Raw genomic sequence first — 13,586 nt, 5'->3', positions numbered from 1 at the left:
CCTTCTACTACTTTGGTCTGTTTTGTTAGTATGGTCAGTGGTGATATTTTAGGGGGACTTGGTAGTTGCTGCTAGCTGGGTGAACTGTAAACTAGGAACTATGTGAAAGAATACTTTATATGAACAACACACATGATATGGGTCTTTAATACAACCCTATGAGATCTCTTTATTGTATTTTTTTTTTTTGTTGCAGATTTTCTTTGTGTTGGTGCCTATTGAATTTAGTTAGTCTCTCTCTCTTTAGAAGTGGCCCAGTATATATGACAACATTACCTTAACGTGTGGATGTTTCTCTACAGATATAACTTTTATATCATATAATATTTTAGGAGCGGGTATGGTGTGATGATATTATATAGTCCGTCTGTTTTAAAAACTGAAGTCGTCTACCTTTTTAGAATGCAGCCCTGCCATGATGAACTGTATTTGAATATTGTACTACATCCACTGATACATCAACATGGATACTAGTGTGTATATATTTCTATCAGTGTTTTGAGAAATGTTTTCACAAGATGGGAGTGTGTCTACCGACGGACTGTACGGCTCTCCCCTTTTACCCCATGTAACCACTACATCCTCTGTGTGTACAGACTTCCAATAGGCTGAACCGGATCAATATAACGCCTTCTCCTTCCTGTCAATCAAATGACTCTCATCCACTTCTGTGACTCCTGGTCAATATTGTACCATTATAGAATTGACAATTGTTAAAATATAGTTTAATTACAAATATGTGGTGAGTTTCTTCTTTCTCCATACATTTCAACAAGGCACTAAAGCATATTGTATACACGCTGACAAATTGTGACGCTAGCCTGATCCCAGATCTGTTTGCGTTGTCTTGCCAACTATGGTAGTTGCCATGGCTAGCTTGGCAGTGACACCGACCATAGGAGTTGGCAAGACAACGCAAACGGATCAACTCTGCAGAGGACAAGGCTGCAATCTAACCAGCTTGTGTATGGTTCTCCAACTCTGGTCTTAGTGAGCTACTGCTGGGATAGAACAAAAGCCTGCACAGTGCACACCCAGTAGCTCTCCAGGAAACAGAAACCTGCGCTAGTGTCCACAGCATCTGTCTGTAACACAGCTTGGTACCGCTGTTACTGTTACTCAGAGAGCGTACAGGACTGTTTGTAGTTGTTTTTAGTTATGCAGCAGAGTCTAACCACCTACCATCTCCCAGCAGACCGACTGTTCTCTCCTAGTCTTCTGGACTGGACACTGTTTCACTGACTGCCTCCTATCAACCTCATTAGTCTTATGTACTGGACACTGTTTCACTGACTGCCTCCTATCAACCTCCTCATTAGTCTTATGTACTGGACACTGTTTCACTGACTGCCTCCTATCAACCTCCTCATTAGTCTTATGTACTGGACACTGTTTCACTGACTGCCTCCTATCAACCTCCTCATTAGTCTTATGTACTGGACACTGTTTCACTGACTGCCTCCTATCAACCTCCTCATTAGTCTTATGTACTGGACACTGTTTCACTGACTGCCTCCTATCAACCTCCTCATTAGTCTACTGTACTGGACACTGTTTCACTGACTGCCTCCTATCAACCTCCTCATTAGTCTTATGTACTGGACACTGTTTCACTGACTGCCTCCTATCAACCTCCTCATTAGTCTTATGTACTGGACACTGTTTCACTGACTGCCTCCTATCAACCTCCTCATTAGTCTTATGTACTGGACACTGTTTCACTGACTGCCTCCTATCAACCTCCTCATTAGTCTACTGTACTGGACACTGTTTCACTGACTGCCTCCTATCAACCTCCTCATTAGTCTTATGTACTGGACACTGTTTCACTGACTGCCTCCTATCAACCTCCTCATTAATCTACTGTACTGGATGTTGATATGAGGTGAGGATAGAGACTGTGGGAGTTTGGACTGAACTCTGTGCTACCAGGGATGCTTCTCAACACGTTTACAGTAGCTTCCTCTCCACACTTTTTCTATCCTCCCCCTTGTCTCTCTCCAGGGCTTCACTTTCACCCATCCAGTTCTTTCACAGACTGATACAGGTAGAGGAGGAGAGGATCCTTCAGGTAGAGGAGGAGAGGATCCTTCAGGTAGAGGAGGAGAGGATCCTTCAGGTAGAGGAGGAGAGGATCCTTCAGGTAGAGGAGGAGAGGATCCTTCAGGTAGAGGAGGAGAACTCCATCAGGTAGAGGAGGATAGGATCCATCAGGTTGAGGAGGAACAGATCCTTCAGGTAGAGGATCCTTCAGGTAGAGGAGGAGAGGATCCATCATGTAGAGGATCCATCAGGTAGAGGATCCATCAGGTAGAGGAGGAGAGGATCCATCAGGTAGAGGAGGAGAACTCCATCAGGTTGAGGAGGATAGGATCCATCAGGTTGAGGAGGAACAGATCCTTCAGGTAGAGGAGGAGAGGATCCATCAGGTAGAGGATCCATCAGGTAGAGGAGGAGAGGATCCATCAGGTAGAGGATCCATCAGGTAGAGGAGGAGAGGATCCATCAGGTAGAGGATCCATCAGGTAGAGGAGGAGAGGATCCATCAGGTAGAGGATCCATCAGGTAGAGGAGGAGAGGATCCATCAGGTAGAGGATCCATCAGGTAGAGGAGGAGAGGATCCATCAGGTAGAGGAGGAGAGGATCCATCAGGTAGAGGATCCATCAGGTAGAGGAGGAGAGGATCCATCAGGTAGAGGATCCATCAGGTAGAGGAGGAGAGGATCCATCAGGTAGAGGATCCATCAGGTAGAGGAGGATAGGATCCATCAGTAGAGGATCCTTCAGGTAGAGGAGGAGAGGATCCATCAGGTAGAGGATCCTTCAGGTAGAGGAGGAGAACTCCATCAGGTAGAGGATCCTTCAGGTAGAGGAGGAGAACTCCATCAGGTAGAGGATCCTTCAGGTAGAGGGGGAGAGGATCCATCAGGGAGAGGATCAATCAGGTAGAGGAGGAGAGGATCCATCAGGGAGAGGATCCATCAGGTAGAGGAGGAGAGGATCCATCAGGGAGAGGAGGAGAGGATCCATGTTAGACTACTGGGACGCGGCTCCTAGCTACTCTCCCACGTCTTCTCGTCGTGGAAACGGTTGCAGTGGTGGAATCAGAGGACAGGTTGCCTTGGCAACTTGATCCACTCACTCGCGTATTGATTTAACTCTTGTTGTAAAGTGGCTATGTGGAAATTATCGACTGTTGTACAGACACCTCCATCCAGGGATCTCTCCCCCTCTCTCCACGCGCTCTCTCTCTTTCTCCCTCTCTTTCTGCCCCCTCTCTTGGAAATATGTAATTGGCTCTGAAAATCAATCATCCTTTCACAACAAATTAGACTCCTGGATGTTTGTTTCCCTCATATAACCTTGTATTGCCCCCAACCCTCCAACGTGCAGGGAGAGGTCAGCTGTGGTTGTGTTGTCATGGCAAACATGTAGGAGGTCAACTGTACAGTTTGCTTCTAGAACATAGAATCCTTTTATTGCTTTACCAACACTTATAGGAAGGAAGAGATGCATTGTGGGTATGTTCTGAGCAAAAAAAGTATTTGAATTAGAAATTGCAGCACACCAGTAATATTTTACGCTCCACGCTTTTCTAATATTTTCTTTTTATTCCTCCATGCCTCTGGATTTACATAAGGAACTACCTCGTCTGGCTCCTAACGACACTCTTTTTAATGAGGAATTGTAAGACATGAGCTGCATCCCAAATGGCGCCCTATTCACTATACACTGAGTGGACAAAACATTAAGGACACCTGCTTTTTCCATGACAGATTGACCAAGTGAATCCAGGTCAAAGCTATGATGCCTTATTGATGTCATTTGTTAAATCCACTTCAATCAGTATAGATGAAGGGGAGGAGGCAGGTTAAAGAAGGATTTATAAGCCTTTAGACATGGATTGTGTATGTGTGCCATTCAGAGGGTGAATGGGCAAGACAAAATATTTAAGTGCCTTTGAATCGGGTATGGTAGTAGGTGCCAGGCGCACCGGTTTTTGTCAAGAACTGCAAGGCTGCCGGGTTTTTCACGCTCAACAGTTTCCCGTGTGTATCAAGAATGGTCAACCACCCAAAGGACATCCAGCCAACTTGAAAACTGGGGGAAACATTGGAGTCAACATGGGCCAGCATCGACACCTGGTAGAGTCCATGCCCCGACGAATTGAGGCTGTTCTGAGGGCAAAAGGGGGGAATTCAAATCAACGTCAGGAAGCTGTTCCTAATGTTTAGTATAGTCAGTGTGTAGTGCACTACTTTGACCAGGGCCCATAGGGCTCGGATCTAAAGTAGTGCACTATATAGGGAATAGGGTGCCATTTGGGACACAGACCTAGAGGTCAGTTGAAATGGTAATAATTCAGCGGTATATGAAATGCAGGGAAACTCACAGTATTTATTGGCCAGTCGGGTTAGAATCAGCAGTGTCGGTGTGTCAGATCCTTTAGAGGTTTTTATTCCTGTGGTGGTGGTGGTGGGGCAGCCTGAAGTGGATCAGTACAGAGAGAGAATACAGTCATGTTTACGTCCCTTTATCTGACACTATCAGTGAATAAATGTGGACTAGTGTTCTCCTCACTACCCCCCATTGTTACCAATTACACTCTCGTTGACCCCTGACCTCTCCTATTCATACCAGGGCTTTCACACATAACCGACACAAGCAGCTAACTCTCTCTCTCTAGTGGTCTGTCACTCTTTCTTTTCCCTCTTCCCCCTCTTTCTACAGTATCTATGTGTGATGGGTGGTGTGTGGGCGAGTTGGTAAAACATGATTGTGTGTGTGTGTGTGCGCGCGTTGGTAAAACATGATATTGTGTGTGTGTGTGAGCGCGTTTGAGTGCAGAGATGGCACTGTGGCCTCGCTGCCGCTGAGTCTTGCTGTTGCCGTAGTAACGGCGGCAGCCGGGGATTTTCTCGTTGACGCTAGCTCGGTCGGGGTTTGCCCAACACCTGCGGTGAGTGAGTGTGTGTGTGTGTGTGTGTGTGTGTGTGTGTGTGTGTGTGTGAGTGTCCCTTCTGTCACCCAGAGGTGCCAGGATGTCAACAGGATGCGTGTGTACACACAGTTAACAGCTGAGAGGATGTAGAGGCACAGAGCAGTAGAGCCCTGTTGGAAATAAGATGTTACTGAAAAGCGTCCTCATAGTTACGAAACCCAGAACTACCCTACAGATATTGTTTTTTTTATTTTAATTTTTTATTTCACCTTTATTTAACCAGGTAAGCCAGTTGAGAACAAGTTCTCATTTACAACTGCGACCTGGCCAAGATAAAGCAAAGCAGTGCGATAAAAACAACAACATAGGGGTTATATATGGGGTAAACAAAACATAAAGTCAAAAATACAACAGAAAATATATATACAGTGTGTGCGAATGTAGTAAGTTATGGAGGTAAGGCAATAAATAGGCCATAGTGCAAAATAGTTACAATTTCGTATTAACATTGGAATGATAGATGTGCAAAAGATTATGTGCAAATAGAGATACTGGGGTGCAAATGAGCAAAATAAATAACAATATGGGGATGAGGTAGTTGGATGGGCTAATTTCAGATGGGCTGTGTACAGGTGCAGTGATCGGTAAGGTGCTCTGACAACTGATGCTTAAAGTTAGTGAGGGAGATAAGAGTCTCCAGCTTCAGAGATTTTTGCAGTTCGTTCCAGTCATTGGCAGCAGAGAACTGGAAGGAATGGCGGCCAAAGGAGGTGTTGGCTTTGGGGATGACCTGTGAGATATACCTGCTGGAGCGCAGACTACGGGTGGGTGTTGCTATGGTGACCAGTGAGCTAAGATAAGACAGGGATTTGCCTAGCAGTGATTTATAGATGACCTGGAGCCAGTGGGTTTGGCGACTAATATGTAGTGAGGGCCAGCCAACGAGCGTACAGGTCACAATGGTGGGTAGTATATGGGGCTTTGGTGACAAAACGGATGGCACCGTTATAGACTACATCCAATTTGCTGAGTAGAGTGTTGGAGGCTATTTTGTAAATGACATCGCCGTAGTCAAGGATCGGTAGGATAGTCAGTTTTACGAGGGCATGTTTGGCAGCATGAGTGAAGGAGGCTTTGTTGCGAAATAGGAAGCCGATTCTAGATCTAACTTTTGATTGGAGATGCTTAATGTGAGTCTGGAAGGAGAGTTTACAGTCTAACCAGACGCCTAGGTATTTGTAGTTGTCCACATACTCTAGGTCGGACCCGCCGAGAGTAGTGATTCTAGTCGTGTGGGCGGGTGCAAGCAGTTCGGTTGAAGAGCATGCATTTAGTTTTACTAGTGTTTAAGAGCAGTTGGAGGCTACGGAAGGAGTGTTGTATGGCATTGAAGCTCGTTTTGGAGGTTTGTTATCACAGTGTCCAATGAAGGGCCAGATGTATACAAAATGGTGTTGTCCGCATAGAGGTGGATCCGAGCGTCACCAGCAGCAAGAGCGACATCATTGATATACACAGAGAATAGAGTCGGCCCGAGAATTGAGCCCTGTGGCACCCCCATAGAGATGGCCAGAGATCCAGACAACAGGCCCTCCGATTTGACACATTGAACTCTATCTGAGAAGTAGTTGGTGAACCAGGTGAGGCAGTCATTAGAGAAACCAAGGCTATTTAGTCTGCCAATAAGAATGTGGTGGTTGACAGAGTCGAAAGCCTTGGCCAGGTCGATGAAGACGGCTGCGCAGTACTGTCTTTTATCGATCACGTTTATAATATCGTTTAGGACCTTGAGCGTGGCTGAGGTGCACCCATGACCAGCTCGGAAACCGGATTGCATAGCGGAGAAGGTACGGTGGGATTCGAAATGGTCGTTGATCTGTTTGTTAACTTGGCTTTCAAATACTTTCGAAAGGCAGGGCAGGATGGATATAGGTCTGTAACAGTTTGGATCTAGAGTGTCACCCCCTTTGAAGAGGGGGATGACCGCGGCAGCTTTCCAATCTCTGGAGATCTCAGACGTTACGAAAGAGGTTGAACAGGCTAGTAATAATTGTTGCGACAATTTCGGCGGCTAATTTTAGAAAGGGTCCAGATTGTCTAGCCCAGCTGATTTGTAGGGGTCCAGATTTTTCAGCTCTTTCAGAACATCAGCTGTCTGAATTTGTGTGAAAGAGAAGCGGGAGGGGCATGGGCAAGTTGCAGCGGTGGGTGCAGAGCTGGTGGCCGGGGTAGTGTTAGCCAGGTGGAAAGCATGGCCAGCCATAGCAAAATGCTTGTTGAAATTCTTGATTATTGTAGATTTATCGGTGGTGACAGTGTTTCCTAGCCTCAGTGCAGTGGGCAGTTGGGAGGAGGTGCTCTTATTTTCCATGGACTTTACAGTGTCCCAAATCCTTTTGGAGTTAGTGCTACAGGATGCACATTTCTGTTTGAAAAAGCTAGCCTTCGCTTTCCTAACTGATTGTGTATATTGGTTCCTGACTTCCCTAAAAAGTTGCATATCGCGGGAGCTGTTCGATGCTAATGCAGTACATAAATAAGATGTTACTGAAAAGCATCCTCATAGTTACGAAACCCAGAACTACCCTACGGATATTGCTGCACTCGCTTTGTCTAGGGGTCCTAGGCCTAGTTACATGGTCTATAACCTGAGTGAACATGTGCATTTATGTGAGAAATCTGAGTTTGAGGACTGTGTTGGATGGACAAGTGTCCGGGGAGATATCAACCTTACCTTGGTCCAGGGAGACAGCAACCTTACCTTGGTCCAGGGAGATATCAACCTTACCTTGGTCCGGGAGATATCAACCTTACCTTGGTCCGGGGAGATATCAACCTTACCTTGGTCCGGGGAGATATCAACCTTACCTTGGTCCGGGGAGATATCAACCTTACCTTGGTCCAGGGAGACCGCAACCTTACCTTGGTCCAGGGAGATATCAACCTTACCTTGGTCCAGGGAGATATCAACCTTACCTTGGTCCAGGGAGATATCAACCTTACCTTGGTCCAGGGAGACAGCAACCTTACCTTGGTCCAGGGAGATATCAACCTTACCTTGGTCCAGGGAGATATCAACCTTACCTTGGTCCAGGGAGATATCAACCTTACCTTGGTCCAGGGAGATATCAACCTTACCTTGGTCCAGGGAGACAGCAACCTTACCTTGGTCCAGGGAGATATCAACCTTACCTTGGTCCGGGGAGATATCAACCTTACCTTGGTCCAGGGAGACAGCAACCTTACCTTGGTCCAGGGAGATATCAACCTTACCTTGGTCCAGGGAGACATCAACCTTACCTTGGTCCAGGGAGATATCAACCTTACCTTGGTCCGGGGAGATATCAACCTTACCTTGGTCCAGGGAGACAGCAACCTTACCTTGGTCCAGGGAGATATCAACCTTACCTTGGTCCAGGGAGACATCAACCTTACCTTGGTCCAGGGAGATATCAACCTTACCTTGGTCCAGGGAGATATCAACCTTACTCACCTTGGTCCAGGGAGATATCAACCTTACCTTGGTCCAGGGAGATATCAACCTTACCTTGGTCCAGGTGCAGCTCTGTCAAAATGGTGACCAACATAAATACATACACACAAACCAAAAGGCCCAACTAAAGACGTTGGGCTTTATTCAATCAGATCCGCTTTAGACAACATCCGCATAGCGGTTGTTTTGGCAGTGTCTGAGGTGGAACTGTGTTAGAGCTATCAAATCCACTAGTGGCTCCTGGCATTATACCTAAAGCGGATATAGCCATTGGCTGCACGGAGTCACATCAACCAGGCTCAGCACTTGGACAAGATTGCTACTGCCCCCTGGGGGATTGAGTGTGGAAGTGTATCCTGGATAGTGTGTTTGTCTGTCTAAACCAGGGGTGTCAAACGTACGGCCCGCGGGCCGGATCAGGCCCGCAAACGGGTTTAATCCGGCCCGCGAGATGATTTTGAAAGATCTTTTTTTTTTTTTTCAATAAAATAAACTGCTGTTACAATTGCGTCCACTGGATGGCGCAATAGCAATTGTGTTAAGCAAGCAAACTGTTTGTACCGGGGCAGAGCAAGTAGGTCAAGCACGTGCAGCCAATGAGCTACTTTGTTTTGCCCGCGATATTTATTACGGCTTCTACTTTTAACATTATGTGCTTTGGCACCCTCATTGCCCCAATATGTCTCTGTCAAAAAAGAGAAAAGTGGACACAGAGTGCAGAGTGTTCCAAGAAAAATGGTAATCTTATTTAATCACGGAATTGAATGGGAAAGCTGTATGTTTGGTGTGTTCAGAGCATGTTGCAGTGCTGAAAGAATATAACCTTCGTCGCCACTATGTGAGTCTTCATGCCGACAAATATGACAACTTTCAAGGACAGCGGAGATGAGAGAAGGTGAATGAACTGTTGGCAGGTCTGAAGAAACAGCAGTCTGTGTTTACTCACAGCCGAGACATCAGTGACGCTGCAGTGAAAGCTAGCTACCTCATTGCTAATGAAATCGCAGTGGCTTCAAAACCATTTAGTGAGGGTGAATTTGTAAAAACATGCATGATGAAGGCAGCGGAGATTGTGTGCCCTGAAAAGCGGCAGGCTTTTGCAAATATCAGCCTGACAAGAAACACAGTTGCAGACAGGATTTCCGATCTTTCAGTGGATTTGGACAGCCATTTGAAGCAAAAAGTAAAGTCATTCATTGCGTTTTCGGTTGCAATTGATGAAAGCACGGACATTACAGATGTTGCACAACTGGCCATTTTTTCATCCGCGGAGTTGATGACACATTGACCGTCACCGAGGAGTTCGTGGAGTTGGTGCCGATGACAGATACAACGACAGCAGCTGATATTTTTACCGCACTCGTCGGCGCGCTGGACAGGGTCGGAGTGGACTGGTCCCGCGCTGTCAGCCTGGCTACAGATGGTACGCCCTCAATGATCGGGAAAAAAGCAGGCGTTGTGACAAAGTTCAGAGAGAAAGTGCAATCTGCAAATGGAGGACGTGATTTTTTGACTTTTCACTGTATTTTGCACCAGGAGGCTTTGTGTTGCAAGTCATTAAAGATGGATAACGTCATGAAGGTGGTCATCCAAACTGTTAATTTCATCCGATCCAGAAGCCTGAATCACCGTCAGTTTGACAGCCTTCTCAGAGAGAAAGACCACATCTATGGCCTGCCATACCACACTGAGGTAAGATGGTTAAGCCGAGGTGCTGTGCTGAGGCATTTCTTTGATTTACGAGAAGAAATTGAACAGTTCATGGAAGAAAAGGGCAAACCAGTGTTAGAATTTCATTCCGCAGAATGGATGCCGGACCTTGCATTTATGGTGGATGTTACAGAGCACCTGAATAACTTGAACAAACAGCTGCAAGGGTGCAACAAAGTTGTCACGCGGTATTATGACAGCATACGTTCTTTCAAGTTGAAGCTGTCATTGTGGGAGACGCAACTTGCCGGTGGTGATGCAGCTCACTTCCCCTGTCTGAAAAATGTGTGTGCGACCCAACATGTGGCAGACATGAAGCGGTTCAAAGATAAAATAACGGGACTGTTACGGGAGTTTGAGCAACGCTTTCAGATTTATGTATATGTTTTTATGTTGATGTGCTATTGTTTTTAATTGTTTTTATTTTATTTGTATATTTAACCTATTCTTGAATCTGTGGTTCTTGCACTTGTTTGGGGAACAGGATTTCATAATTTTTATCTACATTTCTGCCTGAGAAATGACACCCTGATATAGTTCTGTGATCTGTGATATACTTCTGTGAATCACTGAGGCATTGTGTGTTTGTGTGTTCTTTGTCCTCAGAACTTTCAAATAACTTGAGGTGTTTTATGATTAATAGTGATGTTGTGCTTTTGGACACTGTCCTCAGGCTCCAGCTTTATGTTTATATGTTTTTATGTTGATGTGCTATTGTTTTTAATTGTTTTTATTTTATTTGTATATTTAACCTATTCTTGACTCTGTGGTTCTTGCACTTGTTTTGGGAACAGGATTTCATTATTTTTATCTACATTTCTGCCTGAGAAATGACACCCTGATATAGTTCTGTGATCTGTGAAACAGTTCTGTTAATCACTGAGGCATTGTGTGTTTGTGTGTTCTTTTTCTTTAGAATTTTCAAATAAACTTGACGTGTTTTATGATTAATAGTGATGTTGTGCTTGTACTATTTTGGACACACTGTCCTCAGGCTCCAGCTTTATGTTGTATGTTGATCGTATTAAAACAAAGAAAACAATCTGAAGTTGTTGTTTTTAAGTTATATATACCATGATCTTTCCGGTCCGGCCCACTTGGGAATAGATTTTCCTCCATGTGGCCCCTGAGCTAAAACGAGTTTGACACCCCTGAACTAGACATTGAAGCATCCAGCCCAAAGTGAGAGGTTTAAAAAATACTTTCTTAGTCACCAAAGTACCATGTCTTTAAACATTTGGTTTCCAGGGGGGCAGTGCAGGCCATGAGGAAGGCCAAAAAGTGTCTCACTCCCTGGGTCAGAAAGCTCATAATTAGCTGGGTCATCGCAAGCACCAGCACCAGTGTAGATACTACCATGACCTGGTAGTATATGAGGAGCTGTAGGTCACGGGGGCATTTGCCAAAGTCGTAGGAGAAAGCAGTTTAGGGACAGGGACTGCACGTCAAACTAATTGCCAAATGTATCCAAAGAGATGAATTAATGAATTATCTGAACATTCTGGAACACGTGATGTTATAATCAGATTCTTCTATTACATCATGTTGGGTCCATATCTTGTGTATGTTTGACAGTGAACAGTAAACCCAATTCACTTTTACAAAGCACAGCTAGCCAACTAGTAGTTTGACTTGTAATTTGTACTGCCTACTTTTGAAAGACGATTTCTTTAATCAAAATGGCACAGCTCTCCCAGAAGGGTGGGCTGTGCAACATGAAGATGTTATTGTTGGCTGTTATTTTCTGTCTCCTTTCGCCTGTTGCTGCAAATGTGTTGGTGTCTTCAGAGCACAAGACTTTGATGCCAGTGAAGGACCACCCTATTCTGAACAACCCTGATGCTACAAAAGAACAAGTTGATAGTTTACGGGTGAAAGACTATTCTTCTCCAGGTAATGTGGGCCAGTTGACAAAAGGATATTCCTCAAAAAATGTCAAAGACCCCCCGGACTTTGTAGAGCCCCTGATTTCTGTTCCAGAGCACAAGCCGTTGATGCCAGTGAAGGACCACTCTGTTCAGAACAACCCTGATGCTACAAAAGAGACCAATTTTAAGTCATTGCTGGAACAACTTGGGAGTTTACGGGTGAAAGACGATTCTTCTCCAGGTAACGTGGGCCAGTTGACAAAAGGATATTCCTCAAAAAATTCTAAAGAGCCCTCTGAGCTTGTAGAGCCCCTGATTTCTGTTCCAGAGCACAGGCCTTTGATGCCAGTGAAGGACCACCCTGTTCAGGACATCCCCAATGTTGCAAAATGGACCAAAATGGCGCAAGTGGACCAGATGCTGGAACAACTTCAGAGGATGAAAGATGATACTTTCCCAGGTAAAGCTAAAGTCCCACAGATGATTGTGGAGAAACTTATTCCTTATCTACAGGCTTACAAGCAAAAAGCATTGCAAGGTGACAACAACGTCTTCAAAGAAAATCTTCAGGCTCCAGCTCCAAAAGCTCAGAAGAGCACCCTGAAGATCAAACCCAGAGTCAACATATTGACTGACCCTTCTTACTCCGAGCCACTTGTGAAGGTGAACCTGATTTTGGGGCTTGTTTTCTATGGCTTCATCGTAATAGTGGTTCTCTATGATGCTGTGAGAATCTCCAAGGAGGCTAGAAGGCGATCTGATGCTATTGCCACTGCCAGGTTGAAGAAAAGGGAACCAGCCACCGATGAACCACAGACACTGGCATCCAGAGTTCGGGAGAGCATCTCTTCACGGTTTGGTTTGAAACAAGCATCATCCACACCACAGTGTGCCCCCATTTCTGACGATTCTGCAAAAGAGTTGCAGAAGTCAAAGGAGTTCATCTCCACTAAGGACAAATCTGAGTCGGAAAAGAGACCTGGAAAGAGTGCTGTCAGCCTGAGAGAGTGTGAGCCGCCTCTGCCTAGCATCCCAGATAACTTCCTTGTGCCTGACTCTGAGCCTGCCATCCAGGTGGCATTGAACCCATTCGACACCAAGCTAGCCAAAGTTGTATCTGACAATGCTGAGGCATCCAACTACGAGGCAACCGAGAAGCCCTGCTACACACAGTCTGGGCTCACTGAGGTTTGCGTCAATTAAGACTGAGGACTACTTCTTAAACCAAGTGATATTGAATAAAAGCTGCAGATATTACATCTCCAAATGAGATCACATGGAGACTGCCACCTTTGAAGACTTCCATTTTCTGTTTGTAATTTAATTTATTTAGAATAGTAATAAAAATATATTGCATTTAAAACATATGTTTCAAGTTATTTTTGGGGTATTTTGATTTGTTGTTGTACTGTTGTGTTGTAAATGCAATAGGCAACATTATTTAATTGATAAAATAATATATTTTTCAGAGAAAAAAAATAGTTAAACATTAAAGAGATTCTTCTGTACTTTTGTATACTTTTTTGCCAGTAGTTCTGAAAGTAGCACTCACGAGCCAAAAGTGTTCCCCGA

Source organism: Coregonus lavaretus (genome assembly GCF_964263955.1).
Source record: "Coregonus lavaretus genome assembly, contig: HAP1_SCAFFOLD_2213, whole genome shotgun sequence".
In the NCBI taxonomy this organism is placed as follows: Eukaryota; Metazoa; Chordata; class Actinopteri; order Salmoniformes; family Salmonidae; genus Coregonus; species Coregonus lavaretus.
The sequence above is the reverse complement of the archived record's forward strand: the minus strand, read 5'-3'. Positions refer to the sequence as shown.